Source organism: Macaca mulatta, chromosome 1 (genome assembly GCF_049350105.2).
Source record: "Macaca mulatta isolate MMU2019108-1 chromosome 1, T2T-MMU8v2.0, whole genome shotgun sequence".
In the NCBI taxonomy this organism is placed as follows: domain Eukaryota; kingdom Metazoa; phylum Chordata; class Mammalia; order Primates; family Cercopithecidae; genus Macaca; species Macaca mulatta.
In genome coordinates, this window is record NC_133406.1 from 44,003,853 (window position 1) to 44,030,470 (window position 26,618).

A 26,618-nucleotide genomic window follows, 5' to 3' on the forward strand; every position below is an offset into this window, starting at 1 on the left:
AGAACATAGAATGAAATTCTAGAGCAGAATGAAATTCTTTTGCTTCTTGAGGTCTTAGCATTTGCTGCTCCGTGTAACTAGAGCCCTTTACCCAGGCTTTTTCATGTGGCTGGAGCTATGTCTCGATTCAAACATCACTCCTCAGATAGATTGAATGTTTTTGTGTTATCCTATTTTTTTTTTTGTTTTTAGCTCTTGTCACAATCTAGTTACCTTGCTTAAATTTGTTGTTTGTTTACTTAACTACTTTTTCTCCCCGATAGAAGGTGAGCTCCATGAGAAAAAGGACCTTGTCCTTTTTGTTCACCTCTATTTACAGCATGATAAGAATACTGACTCATAGAGAATAAGGTAGAGACTCAATACATATGTTTTGAATATATAAATAAAGGGAAATTGCTTTCCAATCCATCCTCCACCCATGACATCCAGATTATAAAGAACTTGAATAAAAAGTCACTATGCATAAATGCAGGTGACATACAAATAATTTATGAAATTTAGCCTCAGCATTTTCAGTTTCAAAAAGAAGAGAGTGTAGATTAAAGTTCCTGTAAGATAAATACAGGAGACATTAAATCTAATCATTACAACGTATTTCCAAATAGTTTTATTAGGAAGGAAGTCACAGGACTCAATAGGACTCCTAATATTTATTCTGAAACATTTTTTGCAATTAATTCTATATGTTTTTATTCTATAGTCACATGTACAGATTATAGCAAAAATCTTTTTCTTTGTATACTGCAAATATACTCATGTTTAGAAATCCATCCGTGTCCCCACCCCATGAGTTTATTTGTCTTACAGTATCTACCTGGGCATGATATACACCTATACTGATCACTTATTTGTGACTTCTGTTTGGATATATCCTTTATTTGTTTGTTCAGCTAATGGGGGTTTTTCCAAATCAAGGGAAGCATTCGGGATTTTCCAATCTTTAATGTTCAAATATTTTCCTTTAAATTTCTTATAGTCATGTAATTGCGGTGTGGGATAGCCTCATGACCCCTTTTTATAAATTACATATTAGAAAACACCTGGCAAGAAATGTTCTCAGGGTCACTAAGTTCCTTTTGTGTGCTTGGTGACTCAGAGGTAACATTTTAGACCCAAACACCAGTGAAAGAGAAACGATTCAACCTAACATCGTTTTAAAACTAACTATAAAATTTCTTGCAACTCTGTTTCATGGCAAAATTCTGTCTTCCTTTTTATATAAAATATATTTATTAGTTTCCTATGATGTGACAGGCTTCGTGTCACCGTGCCTTGTAATATGATGACTTAATATTTGTTGAAATATAATATGTGCTTAACTTTTAAACAGATGTCACCTTCCATGTTAACTCTTTTAAGGGTTTTCAAAAAAATAAACAAAGCTTTACAGGGAAGATAACAGAGTTGGAAATTCCCATCTGATTTTGGAGTTCAACAAGAAATTCTGAATGTAGTAGATGATTCTATTGCCCTGACTTGCCCTATAAAAATATTTTATGCCAATTTTTTTTCTGTTTCTTAGAGTAAATTGATTTAATGAAGATTTAACGAAGTTCCAAAGTTTCAACAATAAAATATTTATGAACCCACAAATGCAAATTTAACATTCTTACAAACAAATCCGCCTAGATACATGTTTAGTCCTTAATCTGAAAACTAGCTTAACGTTCGTTTGTTAAATTGCATCAAATTTCTTCAAAATCCAAGTTGCCTCAGGAATAAAATGAGGGTAAGAAAGCACCTAGAACTTTAAATAAGGTGGGATTTGTCAAAGAGTCAGACAAAGGGTTTATTAAAGGTGAAGATGCTGACTGTTCCTTAGTGAACACATAAGCTTCTCTTAAGTTTCTAGGCTTGGTCTAAACCCTTTGGAAATTGTCTAATGAGCCCAAGACTCTTGCCCATCCTAAGTTTAGGCAACATTCAGTGACTAAGAGCATAAAATGATGTGAGGCTTAATAGAAATATCATAAAGATAACATAAAACAGTAGCTAGAAAAACAGTAAGTTCAAAATCATTAAAAAGGGATTAAGTTTAGAATGTGAACAATTTCCTGGAGTTTATAGATAATTACTTCTCCAAAGTTCTTAGAACACAAATACATATCATGACTTTCCAGGAGAGGACTGCAGTATGCTGATATTTTTTCAAATAATTTTGTCCTGGGACATTTGATGGCTCTAGTGCTTCAGTGAATACCCTTTGATATCTTCTGCTGTGCAGTCCGTTTTTGCTTATTCAGCTGTTGATTAGTCAACTTATAATATATTCCGTTTCTTTGATCATCATTTATTCTATTCTTCTTCTTATCATGCCAAGAAGTCATTTCAACTAAATTGTAGTTAGAGAAAGAAGGAAATAAAATGATAGAAAATAAATCAGTTTATTTCAGTAATTATTTGTAGGTTTAGTTGTGGTTTATTTTGTTTTGTTTTGTTTTGTTTTCACTTCGTGAATCGTACATTTATTTCATTGGCTAATAACTGCCTCCCTTCCCCACACCCTTCCTAGCAATTTTTTTCACTCCTTTTTTCCCAGGGAATTGCCTTTCTCTATCTCCTGCAACATGGGAGTCGTGCTTTTCCTACAGTAGGGTCCTGCCTCCTGGCCATAGGTGACAACCTGACTCAAGTTAGCTCAAAAAGAATATGATATTAGACTGTAAAAAAGAGAGAAGAGTTACTTACTGAATTACTAAACCTCAACCTTGGGTGCTGTTGGAAGCCATGTTTTCTGTCACATGGGCCTGAAAACAAGAAAAGTAAGGGGTAGCAGGGGAGACAGAGAAAAAGAGAGAGAGAAAAAGGGGAAAGGGGAGAAGAAGGGAGGGGAGGAGCAGAGGGAATAGTGAAGCAGTTTCACAGGGATAAGCAAAGATTAAAGTTGGGGAGAGACTCTTGACTGACTTAAATTTCCATCTCAGTAGCTCTTGAGGAAGCTGTATTCTGTCCTTGTGTTCAGTGAGACAATTTACTACTTATGCTATAGTCCCCTTTTTTCTTCACTAGTCACTCAGTTTCAATTACTATAACCAAAAGAATTATACTTATTTCATCTAGACATAAATAATTTAACTGTTGGGTTAAATCATAGGCGTTATATCTAATTTATGGTGTTTTGATAGCCATAGAAAATTCACATTTATTTATTTATTTATTTTTGAGATGGAATCTCACTCTGTTGCCCAGGCTGGAGTGCAGTGGTGCAATCTCAGCTCACTGCAGCCTCCGCCTCTACGGTTCAAGCAATTCTCCTGCCTCATCCTCCTGAGTAGCTGGGATTGCAGGCTTCTGCAACCACGCCTGGCTAATTTTTTTTTTTTTTTTTTTTTTTGCATTTTTAGTAGTGACAGAGTTTCACCATGTTGGTCAGGCTGGTCTTGAACTCCTGACCTCAAGTGATCCACCTGCCTCAGCCTCCCAAAGTGCTGAGATTACAGGTGTGAGGCACCGCTCCTGGCCCATATTTATTTTTTAACCTGACATTTAATATATAAGTCCAGGTCCTTTAAATAGATTCAGTTTATATAAAATCCTAGGGAAGCCTGTTTTTTTTTTCGAGGTGGAGTTTCATTCTTGTGCAATAGTGCGATCTCGGCTCACCGCAACCTCCGCCTCCCAGGTTCAAGCAATTCTCCTTCCTGCCTCAGCCTCCTGAGTAGCTGGGATTACAGGCATGCACCACCATGCCTGGCTAATTTTGTATTTTTAGTAGAGATGGGGTTTCTCCATGTTGAGGCTGGTTTCGAACTCCTGATCTCAGGTGATTCACCCACCTCGGCCTCCCAAAGTGCTGGGATTACAAGCATGAGCCACCACGCCCAGCCGGTAAGCCATTGTTTTAAGGAAACTAATCTTTTAAATCGATTAGCACAAATATTAATTGAGTATATACTTCTGAAGGATGTGTAACAGAGAAAGGGAAGGAGATATTCCAAGAGAGGTAACAGCATAAAGAAAGGCAGGGAAGGATAAAGGTGAATAATATGCTCAGGAGATGATGAATGGGCTTTTTTAATGAGATAAAAAAAACCTTGAGTGATACGATGGTGGAAAGATTGGTTGGAAACAGATTGTAAAAGACTATGCACAATGGAAACTAGTAAAGGTTTTGAACCAGAAGAATGACACAAATTGATGTGGTTTTAGAGGTAATGTTGGGTTTACTGTGAAGAATACCTGAATTGGAAGATACTGGGCAAAATTCATTGTTGATTATTTGATAAATGACGATGGTCGAACTAGGGCTACAACAATAGAATTAACAAGAAGGCTTGTATTTCAGAGGCACTTTAGAGGTACAATCAGCATAATGTAATAACTGATGTTAGAGGTTTGATGTTGGGAGTGAAAGTAAAGTTGAAGTGTGAGGCCCTTAAACAGGGGAGTAGATGCGTGACAATATTGATACAAGACAGGAAGGAAGAGAAGTTGGTTTTGAGCATGTCAGATTGAAATGTTTTGAGACCACCCAGGTTGACATATGTAAAAGGCAGTTAGGAATATGATAATGAACATTTTCCCTGTAGTAATCATGGCTAGAAAGGGAGACATAGAAATTATTACCTTTGTCTGAGAAACCATGAAACTAGAAAGAAAAGCAGGAGAGACTGGCTTTGGCAAAGGCAAGGAAAACAAAGTTTCAATGATGGTGCCAGATACACAGCACCAAGGTCAAGCAAATGAAAATGAAAAAGGCCCGGTGGATCAGGCAATGAGGGCTTGTCGGTATGTTTTGCAAGAGTATACTCAGTGGCAGAGTGGAGGGGACACACTAGATCTCCTATGCTATATTTTGAGGAGCATTTCCTCTTTCATATGATATAGGACTCTTAAGACTGTGGAGCCTATCTCTTGGATTCAGATATGTTTATGTTCATCTGTAAGACTGGGACAGGAAGCCTCAAAGGAGTCATTTTCTATAAGTGACTGAGGAACCATTCAGAACAGAACTCATTCTGAGAACAGAGTGTGAGTCACTCCCAAGTAAAAGGGTCAGTGTCATAATGGAAGGGTAATTTTGAGGAAAGCTGGGGATGTGCTCCTGGGCTTGCCCCTTTATTTTACCGTTGTCCCCAGAGAATTGTGTTGGAGCCCCAAAAGAGGGGATGGTAAAAAAAATAAAAAAAGGAAAGAAAGAGAGGGAAGAGAGTGAGATTTAAGAACTCGAGACAACAAGGCAACCCTCCCTTGTATCCTATGCAACAGAGTATGGCAGTGCTGTGGGTTAAGGGAAATTTCTGCACTGTGGTTGCTTTTGGAGCAGGTCAAGTTGTGGAACAGACACAACACTTGGAAAAGAGAAGAGGCAGGACAGAATGTTGCACTCAGGGATAACAGAACAGTAACCAAGGAGGTGAAGAGGAGAAAGCCTTGTGGTACCAGAGAGCTGATTGTGAAGCATAAATATGATAAACTCAGAAGCCTGGGAGAATCTGGAATCCCAACATTTATAGCTGAGGGCCAAAGACAGAAAAATACTATTTCATTACTATTTTTATGGCCTCTTTTCTATTTCTATGTTTTTCTGGAGAAATGCTCCACTGCTATATTTTTAAAAATTTAGATATAGGCCAGGTGTGGTGGCTCATACCTGTAATTCCAGTGCATTGGGAGGCTGAGGCAGGAGGATGACTTGAAGTCAAGAGATTGAGGCCACCCTGGGCAACATAGTGAGACTCTGTCTCTACCAAAATTAAAATAAAAAATTAGACTGGCATAGTGCTGTGTTCCTGCAGGCCTAGCTACTCAAGAGGTTGAGGCAGGAGGATTGTTTGAGCCCAGGAGTTGGAGGATGCAGTGAATTATGAGTGCACAACTGCACTCCAGCCTGGGTGATGGAGTGAGACCATTTCACACACACACACACAAAATCTGGATATATAATTATCTTCATAGACTCAAATAGAAAAGAGAATAATATCACTTCCCCTTTCGCCAAATCAGGAGAGACTCATAATACACAGTTAATGTATTTCCTAGAAATTCTACAGAAATTATAGCTTGGATTTAAAAAAATGGCTTTTTAAATCTATGCATTTTATTTCAGTGTTGCACTACAGAAAGTTTTATCTTTGCATTTAGCAGGTTCTTCTGGGTCTTTGGTGTTAGGTTGTACCGTCATTGGGTGTCTCTATGAATAGTATTCTGTAAACAAATATTCAGTTGACATATTAATAACTTCTTTCATGTCATTAATTGTTTAATGAGCTTTACACATACTGTGTGACTAATGCCTTCAGCAACTCTTTAAAGAAAGCATTATTTCCATGTCAAGACGAATTAAATGTGAAACCTTACTTAAAGCCACAATCTCAATAGTAGAGCAAGAATTTAACCTAAGTTTGTCTAACCCTTCACTGCTTTGCTGTACTGCAGTCAGGCAAGCCATTAAAAGCCTCTCAGGTACATAAACATTTCAACGTTGCTACATTTTACTCTTTTTACTGTTCTGAGATAAGATTCTCTATCATTCTGATTTAGTGGAAGCATCAAATTCTCCTTATCGTTCAAGGAAACTACATGGGCAACACTTCCACCCTTAAAGCATGACTGCATCGCTTTCACTCTGTCCAGTGTTTCATAGTCTGAAATTCACCTAATCACACCTGCTTTTAATAATTATTCGTCAAGAGCTGAAAAAAAACAACTCTGAACATGGATGTCATTATGAGTTTTGTCATTTCCTCTCATGTTACTTTCAACAAGTTAGGGATGGCATTATAATAATCAGTAATTCCAACGCTTTGGATAAACCTCATGGTTATGCCAATGCCAAATAAATAATGCATTAAAATAATATAATGTATTTTTATTTTTGTAAATGAAACATTTCACTCTTCACAGCATTTCATCATATCTCGTTTTATGTGGATCTAGCAAAAGGTAATTTTTTTTTTTTTTGCTTTTTTTTGTTTTGTTTTGTTTTGTTTTTTAGATGGAGTCTTGCTCTGTCGCCCAGGTTGGAATGCAGTGGCAGGATCTCGGCTCACTGCAACCTCCCCTTCCCAGGTTCAAGCGATTCTCCTGCCTCAGCCTCCCAAGTGGCTAGGACTAGAGATGTGCACCACCACGCCTGGCTAATTTTTGTATTTTTAGTAGAGATGGGGTTTCACCATGTTGGTCAGGCTGGTCTCGAATCCCTGACCTCGTGATCTGCCCGCCTCAGCCTCCCAAAGTGCTGGGATTACAGGCATGATCCACTGCACCCAGTCCAAGGGTTTCAAAATAGCAAATTGTTGAACTTTAATAGTAAATGCTATCCTTATTTACATGACTCAGTTGAGGAAATGTTTAATAATGTTATACTCTGAAAGTTAAGAATTTGGGGCTGGGTTAAACCAGGGAAGAAGATGAATTCCAGAATGAAGCAAGGAAGCAGAAAAATAATAACATAAGAGAGATTATTATCACGTTAGAAAATAATCTCTTCGTTGCTTTCCGAGGAGGAAAGAAAAGAATGGGGAATAAAAAGAGGAATTTATAAACAGCTGCAACTAGTAATAAAAAAGCAAGGCACATAAATAGTATCCCAGAAGCCACATTAACTTTACAAAGTAGGAAATAAGGAGATAGGGTGAAAGGGAAGAAATCATGGTTTAGCATCTCAATTTTATTGTTAAATATAATTTTACCTTGGCCACTTCCTTTTTTAAAATGCTATTGGATTACACAACATTAATTACAGGATTTCCTGAGTATTCAGAACGCAGTAAAATCTACTATATTCTTAGCATTTTTTAGATGTTGCAAATAGTTATTGTTTTTTTGGCTGCCCTATATCTTGTTCTGCTTCTGACATGAGATTTACTTTTAGTGAATTAACCTTTTCCCCCTTGGATATAATCCAGCTGGACAGAAATCACATGTTCTGTGCTAACTAAAGGTTCAGCAATTTTTGAAAACTGAACAAGTACTCATAGAGACTTCACTGTCTGGGCTGTGTTCTTGGTGATAGAGTTTTAGCCTTAATTATAGTTAGGTATTTCACACAAATTGTGCCAATTAGATTTTATTACCTTGTAATTTGATCTTGAAAAAAGTGACAAAGAGAATGTATTTATTTCGTTGGTGATGTCTTAATGCTCTAACTCAGAATGTTTTATAATTCTTATATTTTTGCCTTCAAAGATTTGTTTTACTTCCTGTGTTTTTTTGCCAGCCTTTCTATAGATTCTGTATCTCCTATTGAACTTCCAATACATTCCTATTGCTTAGTTAAAAACCTTGCTGATTAGCCATACAACCTTTACCCTCTTTCCTTATTACAACCCCAAAGTCTTCATTTCTCATTGTCTCCTCAGAGACGGTTTCTGTACCTAGCAACAAAGAACTCTAGCAGATATAGTAGACCTTCCAAATGTAGTTAAAGGGAAGCCAACCATTTATTTATTCAGCAAAAATATACGGAGTACTTACTGTATGCTGGACACTATTGCCAGACATTTGGGTGATGAACAAGCAAATCTTGGCTTCATTTCTCAAAGAGCTTATAGTCTTCCTGACATCATGGTGGCTAAGTGGTATGTTAATATCCTGGGAAGAATTTGAAGCCAAGAACACAGAAAAAGAATGCATGTCAGGAGTTTGAGACCAACCTGGGCAACCTGGTGAAACCCTTTCTCTTTTTTTTTTTGACGGAGTTTCGCTCTTTCGTCCAGTTTGGAGTGAAGTGGCGCGATCTTGGTTCACTCCGTCCCCAGGTTCAAGAGATTCTCCTGCCTCAGCCTGCCAAGTAGCTGGGATTATAGGTGTGCATCAGCATGCCTGGCTAATTTTTAATAGGGACAGGTTTCACCATTTTGGCCAGGCTGGTCTCAAACTCCTGACCTCAGGTGATCTAACTGCCTCGGCCGCCCAGAGTGCTAGGATTACAGGCATGAGCCACTACATGTGGCCTGAAACCCCTTCTCTACTAAAAACACAAATTAGCTGGGCATAGTGGCATGGGCCTTTATTGCGAGCTACCCGGGAAGTTGAGGTAGGAGGATCGCTTGAGTCCAGGAGGCAGAGGTTGCAGTGAGTGGTGGTTGCGCCACTGCACTCCAGCCTGGGTGACAGAGAGAGAGACCCTGAATTTAAAAAAAAAAAAAAAAAAAAAAAAAAAAGCGTGGTGAGTGACAAAGAGAAATTGAGATGTTCGTGAGGGTATAGTAAGGAGAGAAGGTAAAGGTCATGTGACTAAGGTAAAGGTCATGTGACTAATTAACAGGGTTTTGTTTTTAAAATAAATGGAACCATATGTATAGGCTCTTGTAAATATAGTTATGTATTTATATAGTTAATTATTTACCAAATCTGCTCCAACTTTCTATTCCTGATATCATTGCCTTAATTCAGGCTCTCTTTATTACATATCTTGTTTATTAGCTTCCTCTAATGCAGTGATACCATCAACCTTCACCTACTCCTCCTCGCTACTCCTAACCCAACACCCACAATCCACTGCTTCCAGGATTGCCTTTCTACTCTGCAAGCTGTTCATATCAGTCCCTGCTCAAGATTTTTCAGTAGCTCTTCAATGCTTTTCTACTGTCTGGCATACAAAAGACTTTAATACCATGACATTTACCTGCTTATTTCAATTTCATACCTTGGCACTTTTCCCAGACCACTTACATTGTATCCCTTTGAAAGTAATTCAGGTTACTTGATCTAATCTTGTTTTCTCTGGCCTCCTTACTCTTTCAACTCTCTACTTCTGGATTACAATTTGAGATTCAGTTGATTTTACTATTATTATATTGTGGTATCCTACCATAGACTTGATAGGTTAAAAAAAAATCTAAATTCTACATCCAAGAGGTAGAAATCCAAAGCAATATTTGTAGGTGTTGACCTTGCTTTAATGCAGATGAAATGCTCAATTCTAAAATTAACCATTGCGAAGGCACAAGAGGAATTGTTCTGCTGTAGAGGCAGATCCGAGGCTCGGTAGCACTGTCCACTGTCCAAGGTGACATGTGCCAGAGCCAGGATAGACACCCTTGTACCTTGGCCCCCACAGTGGTCGCCTGTGGCTCCTGGCCTTGCTCTGGCCACAAAGTTCAATGGTGGCAGTCACGCTGGAGCTCAGGTGGCTGGAGTGGAGCTGAAGATACAGAGGCACCCTTTGAACTGAGTGTTTCTGTATATTTGTTACAGACCGGGACTGCCAAGGCAGGTTTTTTCCTCCCAGAACATCCAGCCCTATGCTATGTGTAGTTTGATCTTGAGAGACATATTCCACTTGACTGAACACCCAGGAACACAATTCATTTAGAAACTGTGCATGTGTGGGCCGTGTATGAAATGATTTTATTTCAGTGCAAAACTTCAACAGCACCAGAAACAGCAAATGGGAGAAAATTCTTCCAGAATCATTGTGGACAGGGAAGATCTGCACATTCAGTGAGTCACAGAAGCCCTTTACCTGCTGGGAGGTTAGGGAAGGCTTTCAGGGCACCTTGGGATATCCCCAGCAGCAGACCACTCACACTGGGGAGAAATCAGTCACAATCAACTAGTTCAGGGCCTACGTTCACAGTGGAAAAGTCATGCTACATGGGGAGAGTGCCTTTAGCTGCAAACACACACTTGCTCAGGACCAGGATGTCCACCCTGGAAAACAGCATTTTGCGTGTAGTAGATGTGGGAAGGAATTCAGCTACAAATCCTCACTCATGCATCACAGAGTCAACAATGGTGAAAGCCTTTATGTGTGTAGCAAATGTGGAAAATCCTTCAGACAAAGCTCCACCCTCGGTCAACACTGGAGAAATCATACTGGCACAGGTGTTAACAAGTGCAGAGAATATGGGAAATAGTTTACCCAAAGAAATCTCCTCGTTGAACACCACAAAGTTCACACAGGAACACAGCCTCATGCGTGCTGCGAATGAGGCGCATCTTCTCACCATAGTTCTAACCTCAGTGAACACTGGACAGTTCACACTTGAGAAAGGCCCTTTGAATGCAATGAATGTAGGAAATCCTTTACAGAAGGTACTGGTCTCATTCAACTACCAGAATGTTCACACAGGTGTTAAGACTGTTGAGGGTGGAGAATGTAGGAAATCATTTAGGGGAAAATATGACCTCATGAGTCACTAGAGAGAGAAAGACCTTACGAGTGTGGTGAATGTGGGAAATCTTTTACCTGTGCCTCTACCCTCCATTGCCATCAGAGAGCTCTCACTGTAGACAGGCCTTATGAGTACAGTGAAAGCAGAAAGTCTTCTACCACTAGATCAACAGGAGTTGACATGAGAAAGTTCATCCTGGAGAAAGCCTTTCTGAGTATAGCGAATGCGGGAAATCTATTACCCAAAGGAATCACTTCAGTACACACCTGCCAAATCACATAACAGAAAGGCCTTAGATGTGTAGGGAATGTGCACTTTCCTGTTCAGTGCAGCAACCCTGGAGGAAAGTCTCCATGAGGAGTCTTCGGCCTGAATTGAATCCAAATGTTCACAGTGGGGAGATACCCTATACGTTTCAGTTATGCGGGTAGCATGTGTAGCTATGTTGTACTTTATAACCTACCCCAAGCTCTTGCCAGAGTTATGTCACTACTGGTTTTTGTGGCCAAGCCCATTTTACCTCCACCATCTGGTAGAACCACAAAGTATGCATCAGTCATCACCCCCAATATGCTCAAGAAAGCTGACCTTTGTGCCCTCCCATTTGATTGAGGGAAGTAGGAGTACCCTGAGCCCTTAGGGGGTTCTCATTTCCAACTCTCTGACTAGACAGGGTATGGAACTGACCAATTTTGGGCCCAGAGAACAGCATATCTGTTTGGCTGGTAGGTTTCAAGGAAGGACTGCCTTTTCAAGGACATGTTGGTTTCCCATGATGCTTGTTTATGATGAATTTTTTTTCCAGCTCCCAAGTTCCCAACCCAAGAACTGCCTGCTGCACATTGTTTTGGTATGTACAATAATGAAAGCCTTACTATTTAAGTCATCTTTAATCTCTAGGCTCTATTCATTGTTTAGGGGATTTTTTTGAATGTGAAACTTTTAACTTCTGAATATCTCTTTAAATTTGTATCTTGGGGCTAGAATATACAAAACTAACATTTATTTAAATAGAATTAACACCGAAAGTTCAGATATTTTTAACAAGTTGTAATAAAACAATAAACTTATAAGAAAATGTATGCATTTTTAAATTTTTCTTGAATGAATTACTCTGGGAGGAAATTTTTTTTTTCCCAGAAAATGCAGAATTCTGCACTGTAGAATACATATTTACAAAAAATAACTAGCAGTGAATTCACAAATATTTGCTAACTATTGTAAGTTTCTATAGCCTTCATAAATATAAAACACAAGTAAGCACAAAATATCTATAAAGATGAGTGCAAGCTAGACATTGATTGCAAGAAGGATATTATAAATAAGTCACACTAGAAAACAGAAAGACATCTGATCTTGTAACCTCAGTCATGGTTTTTTGCATACGTGATAAAAATATGAAAAATAATCCCCATAATACTTTACTATTATAGAACTTCTTCTAATAGCTTACCATTATTAACTATTCTTTTTTGTTGATGAATAATTTTACTATGGTTCAGTGGGATTGTGTATACTCATTTTAATCTAGTAAATAATGAATAGTGGCTGTGATTTACAAAAGAATACACTGAACTGAATGAAGACGGGCACTGTTTAATACCTATCACCAGGTAGTAAGATAATTGCTGGCTCTCTTATTCAACAGTATGTGAAGCAATATGTTGGAATTTTAGATTTGATGATGACAGTACTTCTATTTCCATCATGCTGCCCCAGCTTTTGTAATTCCCTAGCAACTGGCTCTTTGAATTTATTATCCACTAGTTTCTTGAAAGGACTTGTAAGCAGAAATTTCAGATGATCATTTAGAGAAGGACTAACCAATGACACTTAGGTGTACCATTACGTTCAATCCTCTTTCAAAGCTTCATCATCTGAATGGACCAGCCATTATTTTAGCACAGAAATCAGTCTAGGCTGCAAAGGTACAGCAATTTTTTTCAGGACGACATTTGAACAAAAGTAATTATCTAAAACCTTCCTTTGGCACAAAGGTATATGGATGTTTATCGCTTACGTCTTCAGCTAAGATAAGAAGCTCAAATGCAAGGTTTTCAGGAGACAGTCCCACTGTGATCTGTGTTTTACTGAATGGTGTGCCAATCTGCATGGAACAGCCCCTGTAGAGTAAATAGCTTCCAATGCAGAAGGGGCTCATGACTGTTCACCAAATAGGTTAATTGTTTTAGGAAAAATTTATCAGTTGAGCATAAGCTTTTCTTGCAGACTGTGGAGAAGTGTTTGACAATAAAAATGCACTTTGGTGAACGTAGTCCTGTATTTTATTCATGTGTTTGCTGATTTCCTTTTATCATAGTTACTACATCTCTCTCCTACCATGACCTCTCCATGAGCCAGTGCCCCAAGTGAGGCATTGCCTGGTACTACTTGTTCAACAGCCACCATTCCTGTCACTGGTCACTGGGGTTCAGGGAATATCTGGAGTGATTTATTAAAAAATTGGGGCTCTGTAATAATAAATGTGGGAACAGCTTTTATGGAGTCCCAAAATTTCTGTGCCTTCCTTAAATAGGTAATATGATGGCAGAAAATAGCTCTCCATGTTTGACCAAATTTGTTATTCTCAGCCATTGTTTAAAGCCTTATGAAGGTATACTTTACATGTAATAAGCTGAACAGATTTAAAGTGTATAATTTGATAAATTTTGAAATATGAATGAACTTATTAAACCATCATCATAACCATGAAAATGTCACCATATATTGGGAGCTGATCATAATCTCAAAAAATATAATCTCAAAAGCCATAATCCCAAAAAATCAAAGTCCTGCATACATAATTCCGGAAAAAAATAATTTAAAAGATATTTATTGACATTTTTAAAACGGAATTTGAGAAACATACAAAAACATGACAGAACACTTTCATAGGCCACTTTACACAATAAAATAGACAATAATAACATACCTATTTTTGGAAGCTTAAACACACTCATGTATTCTAATGAGAGTCACATGGGTATAACCATTATGATCATACCAACCATATTCATAAATTGGTCAAAAAATAAAATGTGTAAATGTATATCACCATAGTTGGTAATTTATACCTGCAGTCCTTTGAAGCACCATTGATGAACAATCTTAATCTTTTGACATGACTAATAAAAAATCATGTTGGGTCACCACTGCATCACTACTTCCCCACTCACCAAAAGAGCCAAGATCTCAAAAAAATTTAGTTCTCACTCACGCAGGTGTACAAAAAGGATATCTCTTCATTTATTGAGGAGGTCTCAATGTTTTTACATATACACACAATGATTAAATATGAATTAAATGTTGTAATAATGCACTTTTATGGAAGCACATTTGCAAAAAATGCATGAAATGAATTAGAACTCTTTAAAACTTTTTACACAATTTATACCTGTGGTATTGAAAATGATGCAAAGATGAACTATATAGCATAGCAAATTGTAAAAAATAATGCTGACAATTTAAAATAGTGAATAAATTTAAAAAAGAAAAACTAAGAAGAATATCTGATATGTAAAAAGGTATATTACAAGGATAAATTATGAGCAATTGCACATATTATAAGAGCTGGCCAACATTCATGATCATTAACTATACTTTGAAGGCTTGCATCATGAAGAATAGTGGCTTTTTTTTTCTTTTAGGACATGGCTTGCCTCAGAATACATTTGATATGGTTTGGCTGTGTCCCTGGCCAAATCTTATCTTGAAATGTAGCTCTCATAATTCCAGTGGGAGGTAATTGAATCATGGGGGCGGGTCTTTCCTGTGCTGTTCTTGTGATAATGAATAAGTCTCACAAGATCTGATGGTTTTATAAAGGTGAGTTACCCGGCACATGCTTGCTTCACCTGCCATCATGTAAGACGTGACTTTGCTCCTCCTTTGTGTTTCACCATGATTGTGAGACCTTCCCAGCCATGTGGAACTATGAGTCAATTAAATCTCTTTCCATTATAAATTACCCAGTCTCAGGTATGTCTTTATTTGCAGTGTGAGAACCAACTAACACAGTAAATTGGAACCAGTAGAATGGGGTGCTGCTGTAAAGATACCCAAAAATGTGAAAGTGACTTTGGAACTGGGTAACAGGCAGAAGTTGGAACAGTTTAGAGGGCTCAGGAGAAGACAGGAAAATGTAGGAAAGTTTGGAACTTCCTAGAGACTTGTTGAGTGGCTTTGACCAAAATACTGATAGTGATATGGACAATAAAATCCAGGCTGAGGTGATCTCAGATAGAGAGGAGAAACTTGTTGGAAACTGAAGTAAAGGTTGCTCTTGCTATGCAAAGAGACTAGTGGCATTTTGCTTCTGCCCTAGAGATCTGTGGAACTTTGAACTTGAGAGAGATGAGTTAGGGTATCTGGTTGAAGAAATTTCTAAGCGGCAAAGCATTAAAGAGGTGACAGCATAAAAGTTTGGAAAATTTTTGTCCTGACAATGCAGTAGAAAAGAAAAAAAACCATTTTCTGGGGAGAAATTCAAGCTGGCTGCAGAAATTTGCATAAGTAACGAGGAGACAAATGCTATTCACCAAGACAATGGGGAAAATGTCTCCAGGACATGTCAGAGAACTTCATGGCAACCCCTCCCATTTTTTCCTCCTCTCTTCCAGCCTAGGAGGGAAAATTGGTTTTGTGGGCCAGGCCCATGGCCTCCCTGCTCTATGCAGCCTCCCACCATGGTGCCCTGCATCTCAGCTGTTTCAGCTCCAGCCATGGCTATAAGGGGCCAATGTACAGCTCACACCATTGCTTCAGAGGGTGCAAGCCCCAAACCTTGGCAACTTACACGTGGTATTAGGCCTGTGGGTACACAGAAGTCAAGAACTGAGGTTAGAAACCATCTTCCTAGATTTCAGAGGATGTATGGAAATACCTGAATGTCCAGGCAGAAGTTTGCTCCTGGGGTGAGGCCCTCATGGAGAACCTCTGCTAGGGCAGTGTAGAAGGGAAATATGGGGTTAGAGCCCCCACACAGAGTCCCCATCGGGGCACTGCCTAGTGGAGCTGTGAGAAGAGGTTCACCATCCTCCAGACCCCAGAATGGTAGATCCACTGAGAGTTTGCACTGTGTGCCTGGAAAAGCCACAGATGCTCAACACCACTCCATGAAAGCAGCCAGGAGGGGATCTGTACCCTGCAAAGCCAAAGGGACAGAGCTGCCCAAGGCTATAGGAGCCCACCTCTGGCATCAGTGTGACCTGGATGTGAGACATGGAGTCAAAGAAGATCATTTTGAAACTTTAAAGTTTAATGACTGCCCTATTGGATTTCAGACTTGCTTGGGGCCTGTAGGCCCTTTGTTTTGGCCAATTTCTTCAATTTGGAGTGGGTATATTTACCTAATGCCTGTACCTCCATTGTATCTGGGAAGTAACTAACTTACTTTTGATTTTACAGGCTCATAGGCAGAAGAAACTTGCCTTCTCTCAGATGAGGCTTTGTACTGTGGACTTTTGAGTTAATGCTGAAATGAGTTAAGACTTTTGGGGACTGTTGGGAAGACATGATTGGTCTTGAAATGTAAGGACATGAGATTGTGGAGGGACCAGAGGCTGAATGATATGGTTTGGCTTTATCCCCACCCAAATCTCATCTTGAATTGCAGCCTCCCATAATTCCCATGTGTCATGGGAGGGGTCTGGTGTGATGTAATTGAATCATGGGGGTGGTCTTTCCCATGCTGTTCTTGTGATAGTGAATAAATCTCACAAGATCTGATGGTTTTATAAAGGGGAGTTCCCGTCCACATGCTTTCTTGCCTGCTGCCATGTAAGACATGACTTTGCCTCTCCTTGTCTTTCATCATGATTGTGAGGCCTCCCCAGCCATGTGGAACTGGGAGTCCATTAGCCCTCTTTCCTTTATAAACTACCCAGTCTTGGGTATGTCTTTATTAGCAGCATGAGAATAGACTAATACAACATTCACATTCATTTTATATGTGACACTTCTCTTTTGGAAATTCTTCAATGATTCAGTGTACACTGACATGAGCATTCCCTACTAAAATTTCCTGTCTTCTGTGACATGCCTCTATGTTATTTTGGGTATGTGGAAGTCCATTTTGCATGCACTGTGATATACACCATAAATTTGGCAGAAACAATACTGGTAATCGATCAGCAATGCTGTTGTGTCAAGTGTCTTCTTAACATTGCACATAGGTTCATGGAAAAGTAACTGTAGTTTTTGCCATTACTTTCAATGGCAAAAACCACAGTTACTTTTGCACCAACCTAATAATTATTTTGAGCCAGTCAGTAAATTTATTGGCTTCTTTGGGCAAATTTGGATTTAATTCACTAAAGTCTCCTGGAATATCATCAGCTGAAAGGAATGTTGATGAGAAAAATAATATATTTTTAAACTGAAGTTTTTGCATTTTTAAACTGAAGTTTTTGTCATTGCCATACCTCATGGCCAATTCAGTCACCCGAGTTTTCTGCCAAATGCATTGGGCTGCATGAAAAAAAAACAAACTTTATTAGTAATACCTTGAAATTCACTTTGAGAAGGCTTGATCACACCCAATTTCAAATTCATCATTTGGGTTTGGGGATTCATTTGAAATCTGCATAAAGACAGTAACAAGGTAATAGTTCCACGTAACATGATGCAATCTTGTTATTGTAATTTTCAAGATTTTACATTAAAGATATAGACTTTAGCAATTTTAATTTTTACAGATTTTGGGATTTCAACATTTGAGATTGTGTCTTTTGGGACTATGATCCAAACCCTCACATATTGCCTCTTGTTTTTTTAATCTTTCTCTCTTGCTGCTCTTCCCAGCTGTCTAATAACTATTGATGTACTTTTTCTCACAGGAGATACCTTTGCATTTTTTAGATTTTTAATGATTAGGATCATAAAATATTTATTCTCTTTTTGCATGTTGCATGATTTAATCAAAATTAGATTTGAAAATTACTTTTGCTTTAATTTTAAAATTAAAAAATGTAAGCACTATCAGATACAGTAAAATGTAACAGAATTGTCTAAATAGCATTTCTTTAATTTTTTTTTGAGATGGAGTCTCATTGTTTTGCACAGGCTGGAGTGCAGTGGCGGAATCTCAGTACACTGCAACCTCTGCCTCTGGGTTCAAGCGATTCTCCTGCTTCGGCATCTTAAGTAGCTGGGATTATAACTGCATGCCACCATGCCCGGATAATTTTTGTATTTTTGTAGAGACAAGTTTTCACCATGTTGTCCAGACTGGTCTCAAACTCCTGATCTCAAGTGATCCACCTGCCTCGGCCCCCAGAGTGCTGGGATTACAGGCATGAGCCACTGCGCTCGGCCCTAAATAGCATTTTAAACCAGTATGCTTATGTAACATGGAGGCTCTGAATAAGTAATGCCTAAATAAATTAAATTCCTTCTCTCCAACTAAAACAATTAAGTTAAATTAACCATTGCTGTATGTATTAGACAGTACTACAAATCTATAAACTGGCATTGTGTGACACTGGCCTCACTCATGCAATCATATACATCATGATTTCAAATTTTATAATAAATTTCACCACCATATATTAAATATGATAAGAAATTTGGCTATTATCAAATTATATTGGCCACCATTTTGTTTTCATATTACTAAACTTCAAATCAAATTTAATAAGTATCTTTTTCCTCAAAGAATATCAAAATTGGTGAAATTTATTTGATTATTTTCAAATGTACTACCAAACTAATCAGATAACTGAAAAGTCAGTAAAAATTTTAACAGATACTATGTACAATAAAAGTTCTTCAAAGTTATATGTAACTTGTCAAAATAAGTTTTTCAGAATTTTTTCACAGTGCAGCATATGGGTTGTGCATATGGGTTTTAGATGTAGACTACTTGGACTTAAATTTCATCCTATACCTACTAACAGGTTGCTTAAATTTTTGTGACTTGGTTTTTTTAATCTTTAAAATGAAACAGTGGCATCTACATATAGCATATATCTATATATAACTATAATCACATAGTTTTACTTTTTGTAAAGATAACTTATTTATTTATTGTAAAGATTAAATGAATTAATTCATGTAAAGTGCGTGGAAAAAAATACTGCCACATAATAAGCATCAGTAAATGTTATCTATGTGTACTGTTTCATTAAATGAACTCAGTGAATATAATTTAGAATTTCTGGATGTCTTCAACAATAGACTACTATTAAACAATAACAAAATGTTCAGTTAGACCCAAAGAAATAGAAAAAAAGTCAATAGTTATCACAGGATGAATGGATAAAAATAGATTTTATTTTTATTTTTTGAGATGGAGTCTTGCTCTGTCACCAAGGCTGGAGTGCAGTGGCACGATCTCGGCTCACTGCACCTTCTGCCTCCAGGTTCAAGCGATTCTCCTGCCTCAGCCTCCCAAGTAGCTTGGACTACAGGCACACACCACCACACCCAGCTAATTTTTGTATTTTTCGTAGAGACAGGTTTTCACCATGTTTTGGCCAGGATGCTCTTGATCTCTTGACCTTATGATCTGCCTGTCTCAGCCTCCCAAAGTGCTGGGATTATAGGCGTGAGTCACCGCGTGCAGCCAAATAGATTACTTTTTTAGTCTCAAGAATGAATATAAGAATCTTGAGGAGTAACATCAGCAAAATGGCAGAATAGGCGGTCTCCTGCCCTTGTCAGCCTACAAAACATGAATTTGGCAAGCATCCATGATAATAGTGCCTTTGAAAAGAGCTTTGGGATCCTAGTGAAAGGTTGAAACAATCTGGAGGAGCCAAAGGTCAAGGAAAGCTGCTTTTAGAAGAGTGGCCCATCCCCATGGTAGCATCAATCAACTGAATATAGGGGACAACTATAGCTAATTTATCCGAAACCAGCAGAATACACTTTCTTCTCATGCTCACATGAAACACTCACCAACACTGACCACAGTCTGAGCCACAAAATACACATTATCAAATTTAAAAGAATAGAAATCTTACAATATTTCCTCTTAAACCACAAAGAAATTATTTAATGATACAGCATACACTATTTTGGTGATGGCTACACTAATAGCCCAGACTTCACCATTACACAATGTATCCATGTAACAAAAACTGCACTTATACCCCCTAAGTCTATAAAAATAAAAATAAATAAGCAAAGACATCTTTTATTTATTTATTTATTTATTTATTTATTTATTTAATTTATTTATTATTATACTTTAAGTTGTAGGGTACATGTGCATAACGTGCAGGTTTGTTACATATGTATACTTGTGCCACGTTGCTGTGCTGCACCCATCAACTCGTCATTTACATCAGGTATAACTCCCAATGCAATCCCTCCCCCCTCCCCCCTCCCCATGATAGGCCCCGGTGTGTGATGTTCCCCTTCCTGAGTCCGAGTGATCTCATTGTTCAGTTCCCACCTATGAGTGAGAACATGCGGTGTTTGGTTTTCTGTTCTTGTGATAGTTTGCTAAGAATGATGGATTCCAGCTGCATCCAAGTCCCTACAAAGGACACAAACTCATCCTTTTTTATGGCTGCATAGTATTCCATGGTGTATATGTGCCACATTTTCTTAATCCAGTCTGTCACTGATGGACATTTGGGTTGATTCCAAGTCTAAGCAAAGACATCTTAAAGGAAAAAAGGGAATTAATAACAGAGATAACTGAAAAATCCCAAAATACGTGGAGCTGAAACAACACACATTCAAATAACACATAGGTCAAACAAGTACTGTAAAGGAAATTATAAAAATAGTTTGAACTAAATGAAAACAAAAATACAACTTATCAAGATTGATGGGATACAGTGAAAGTAATGCTAATAGTAAAGTTGATAGTATCAAATACATGTATTAGAAAATAAGAAAGATCCAAAATCAATAATCTAAGTTTCCACCTTATAGAACTAGGAAAAAGGAGAAGAAAAGAAGTAATACAAAATGTAGAATAGACATCAATACAATTAAAAATGGGAAATCAACATGGAAAAACCAACGAAACTAAAAACTAGTTCTTTACAAAGAGCAAAAAAATCAATAAGCCTCTAACCAGGTTAAGAAAAAAAAAAAAAAAAAAGAGGACACAAATGACCAATATCAGAAATAGAAGACATCACTATAAACCCTCTGGGCATTAGAAAGACAATAAAGGAATACTGTGAACAACTGTATGCCGACAAATTTGATAACCTAGACAAAAATGGACCACTTCTTTGAAAAACACATTCTGTCAAAATTCACATAAGAAATAGGCAACCCTAATAGACCTATATCTATTAAAGAAATTGAATTGACAATGAATAATCTTCTAAAACAGGAAGCACCCGAGCCAAACGTGTTTATTGGTGGATTCTGCTAAACATTTATGGAAGATATTACACAAATTCTGCATAATATCTTCCAGGGCATAGAAGCAGATAGACTATTTCATAACTCATTCCATGAGGCCAGCATTACCCTAATACCAAGACCAGACAAAGACATTACAAGGAAAAAAAAAAAAACCCTACAGACTAATATATCTCATAAACATAGATCCAAAAATTTAAGCAAAATATTAGCAAATAGAATTCAACACTATATTTAAAAAATTATACAACCTGCCAAGCACAATCTGACCCTATGATTCAACAATTACACTTCTGGATATTTCCCCAAAAGGAGCTAGAAACTTATGTCCATACAATAACCTGAACATCGATGTTTAGAGCAGTTTAATTCATAATTGCCAAAACTTGAAAGCATCCATGATGTCCTTTAGTAAGTGAAATGATAAATTATGGTACATCCAAGCAGTAGAATGTTGTCCAACACTAAAAATAAACTATGAAGCCAAGAAAAGACACAGAGGAAACTTACATACATTTTACTAAGTAAAAAAAGGTGATCTTAAAAGGATACATAACTGTATGTTTCAAACTGTGTGACTGGTAAAGGCAAAATCACAGAGACAGAAAAAGAAAAAAATGAAATAAAATCTGATTTTCAGGGGCTAGTGTTCAGGGAGGGATGAATAAGCAGAGCATAGAGGATTTTTAGGGCATTGAAAATTCTCTATATGATGTTATAATGGTGAATATATGTCACTATACATTTGTTCAAACCCATAAAATGTAAAATGTCAAGAGTGAAAGCTAATATAAACTATGGAGTTTGGGTAATTATAATGCGTAAATGTAAGTTCCTTAGTTATGACTGTGTTCCAGTGTGGTGGGGGATTTTGTTAATTGGGAGGCTATGCATGTGTAGGGGTAAGGAGTATATGGGATATCTCTGTACCTTTGTCTATATTTTGTTATGAATCAATCAAAAACTGTTCTTAAAAATTAAAGTCTTAAAAAAACAATAACACCCTGCCATGCTGCTGTGGCTTCTGGCACATGTGAATGAACATACATCCCACTGCCATCACCTCGATGAAGTATTTTGGCTACCACTACCAAGTGAAGTGTTGTGACCAGGGGACTGGGAATACCTTGGCCCCTCCAGTGCAGCAAGTTCTTAACTTCAAAGGGCTAGAGAACAAATCCAGGAGTCCACTACCAAGCCCCAAGAGTTAGAGCATGCAGCAGCCCAGGAGTGCTAAACTGAGCCTTGGCCCCCTAAAGTCTTCCAGAAATGAAGCCAGCTGACTGAAACCACATTTTGCCACAATCAAACCCCCAAAGTCACCAAAGAAGATAAAAGCAAAAGACCTCATCCAAAGGACAGCAACTCATAATTGCCAAAGGACAATTAAAGGAACATCAGCCCATACAAATGAGAAGAACCAATGCAAGAACTCTGGTAACTCAAAAAGCCAGAGTTACATACTCCAGATGGTTACATTGAATCTATAGCAATGGTTCTTAACCACGTTGAAATGGCTGAAATGAAATATAGAATTCAGAATATGGATACAAATGAGTGTCACTGAGATTCAGCAGAAACTTGAAACCCAATCCAAGGAATTTAAGAAATACCATAAAATGATACAGGAGCTGAAAGACAAAATGGCAATTTTAAGAAAGAATGAAACTGATCTTACAGAGCTGAAAAACTGACTTCAAGAATCCTGTCTCTACTAAAAATTCAAAAATTAGTCAGGCATGGTGGTGAGTACCTGTAATTCCAGCTACTTGGGAGGCTGAAGCAGGATAATTGCTTGAACCCAGGAGGTGGAGGTTGCAGTGAGCCAAGATTGTGGCCTTGCACTCTAGCCTGGGCAACAAGAGTGAAACTCCTCAAAAAAAAAAAAAAGAATTTCATAATACAATCAGAAGTATTAATGCAGAATAGGCCAAGTTGAGGAAATAATCTCAGAGCTCAAAGGCCGGTTCTCCAAAAGAACTCAGTCAAACAAAAATAAATAGTGAAGAATTAAGAATGAACAAAACCTCTGATAAATATGGGATTATGCAAAGGGACAAAAATCTATGACTCATTGGCATCCCTGAAAGAGGAGAGAAAGAGAGCAACTTGGAAAGTATAATTGAGGATATAATTTATGAAAATTTCTTAAGCCTCACTAGGAAATGCAGAGAACCCTTGCAGTACACCATACAAGATGACCATCCATTCCCAAGACACATTGTCATCAAATTCTTGAAGATCGAAATGAAAGAAAAAAATGTTAAAGTCTAGAAAGCTAGAAAGAAGGGGCAGGTCACCTACAAAGAAAACCCCATCAGGCTGACAGTGGACCTCTGAGCAGAAACCCTACAAGCTAGAAGAGATTGGGGGTCTATATTCAGCATGCCTAAAGAAAATAAATTCCAACCAAGAATTTCATATCCAGCCAAACTAAGCTTCACAAGCAAAGGAGAAATAAGATCCATTTTAGACAAGCAAATGCTAAGGGAATTTGCTACCACCAGACCTGCCTTAAGGGTGTGCTACTACCAGAGGTCCTTAGGGGAGTGCTAAATATGGAAAGGAAAGAATGTTATGGGCCACAACAAAAACACACCTAAGTCCATAGATCACCGACACTATAAAGCAACTGCACAATAAGCTCTGCATAATAAACAGATAACAACACAATTACAGGATCAATATTAAACTAGAATGTAAATATGCTAAATGCCCCCCAATTAAAAGGCACAGAGTGACAAGTTGGGTGAAGAAGCAAGATCTAGCTGCATGCCATCTTCGAGAGACCCATCTCACATGCAGTGACACTCATAGGCTCAAAGTAAAGAGATGGAGAAAAATCTATCAGGCAAATGGAAAGCAGAAAAAAGCAGAGGTTGCTATTCCAATTTCAGACAAAACAGACTTTAAACAAACAACAATCAAAAAGGACAAAGAAGAGCATTACATAACAGTAAAGTGTTCATTTCAACAACAGGGCATATCTATCTTATATATGCACTCAACACAGGAGCACCACACAATAATAGTGGGAGATTTCAACACTCCACTGACAGTATAAGATAGATTATTGAGGCAGAAAACTAGCAAAGATATTCAGGACCTTAACTTGACACTTGACTAAATGGACCTAACAGACATCCATAGAACTCTCCACCCCAAAACAACAGAACGTACATTCTTCTCATCTTCACATGTCACATACTTTAAAATTAATCACACAATTAACAATAAAAAAATTCTCAGCAAATTCAAGAAAACTGAAATCATACCAGCCACACTTTCAGACCACAGTGCAATAAAAATAGAAATCAATGCTAAGAAGATTGCTTAAAACTACATAATACATGGAAATTAACCCACCCGTGAATGACTTTGGATAAACAATGAAATTAAGGCAGAAATTAAGAAATTCTTTGAAACTATTGAGAACAAAGATACAACATACCAGAATCTCTGGGACATAACCAAAACAGTGTTAAGAGGAAAGTTTATAGTGCTAATCAACCAAATCAAAAAGTTAGAAAGATATCAAATTAACAACCTAACTATAGATGAGGAAACTAAGGCAAAAAAAAGAAAGAAAGAAAAGAACCTAACATTACACTGAGAAGAACTAGAAAAACAAGAGCAAACCAATCCCAAAGTTAGCAGAAGATAAGAAATACCCAAAATTGGAACTGAACTGAATGAAATCAAGATGCAAAAAATCGTATAAAAGATCAGAGAATCCAGTAGTTGGGTTTTGAAAGAATAAATAAGATTGATAGATTATTAATTAGACTAATAAAGAAAAGAAGATCCACATAAATACAGTCTGAAATGGCAAAGGTGACATTACTACAGACCTCACAGAAATACAAAAATCCCTCAGAGACTACTATGAACATCCTAATGCACACAAACTAGAAAACCTTGAAAAAAATGGATAAATTTCTGGAAATACACAACCTCCCAAGATTGAACTAGCAAGAAATTTAATCCCTGAGCAGACTAATAACAAGTTCTGAAATTGAATCAGTAATAAAAAGCCTACGAACCAGAAAAAGTCCAGGGATTCACAATCAAATTCTACCAGATATATAAAGAAGAGTTGGTATTATTACTACTGAAATGATTCCAAAAAGTTGAGGAGAATTTATTTCTTCATAACTCATTCTATGAGACCAACATCATTCTGATACCAAAACGTAGCAGAGATAGAACAAAAAACTAAAACTTCAGGTCAATGTCTTTGATAAACATAGATGCAAAAATCCTCAACAAAATAATAGCAGACCAAATTTAGCAGCACATCAAAAAGCTCCTCCACCATAATTGAGCAGACTTCATTCCAGGGATGCAAGTTTGGTTCAGCATATGCAAATCAATACATGTGATTCATCACATAAACAAAACTAAAATTAAAAACCACATGATCATCTCAATAGATACAGAAAATGCTTTCAATGAAATTCAACATTCCTTAATGTAAAAATCCTCAACAAACTAGGCATTGAAGAGACATACCTCAAAATAATGAGAGCCATCTATGACAAACCCACAGCCAATATCATACTGACTGGGCAAAAGCTAGAAGCATGTTCCTTGAGAGCTGGAAAAAGACAAGGATGCTCACTCTCACCACTGCTGTTCAACATCATACTGGAAGTCCTAGACAGAGCAATCAGTCATTAAAAAGAAATAACAGGCATCCAAATAGAATGAGAGAAGGTCAAATTATCTTTGTTTGCAAATGATATGATTCTATACCTAGAAAACCCACAGTCTCTTCCCCAAAACTCCTAGATCTGACAAACAACTTCAGTAAAGTTTCAGAATGCAAAATCAATGCAAAAAAAATCAGTAGCATTTCTATACATTAACAAAATCCAAGCTGACAGCCAAATCAAGAACACAGTCCCATTCACAACAGCCACAAAAAGAATAAAATACCTAGGAATACAGCTAACTAGGGACGTGAAGGACCTAAACAAATTTCTTGTGGCTTTTCAGGCTGACGACATCAATTACTGTCTCACATTTCTATATGACTGGTCTGTTTATTTGTCTTTTAAATATAGTGAGACATCCTTCTGTTATCCTTAATATGAAATACTAGATTTATCTGCCTGTCATAAGGCTACATAGCATCTTAAACTTTTACAAAGTGCTCATTAAAATTGTAATTCACTCATTTTTTAGCAGATGTTCATTGAGTGTCTATTATCTGTCAAAGCA

The 26,618-nt window shown here is 37.5% G+C and overlaps 1 long non-coding RNA gene and 1 pseudogene across 1 annotated transcript in view; one reads left to right on the forward strand and one right to left on the reverse strand.

Moving 5' to 3' along the window:
* The window catches only part of LOC144340797 (uncharacterized), a 129,375-nt gene that overhangs the window by 5,184 nt on the left and 97,573 nt on the right, over positions 1-26,618 (forward strand). The window contains exon 2 of the long non-coding RNA XR_013417145.1: positions 11,872-11,916. This is a non-coding gene — a long non-coding RNA (uncharacterized LOC144340797). The remainder of the gene's footprint in view (positions 1-11,871; positions 11,917-26,618) is intronic.
* On the reverse strand, positions 12,331-13,359 carry LOC114677085 (PACRG-like protein pseudogene; annotated as a pseudogene).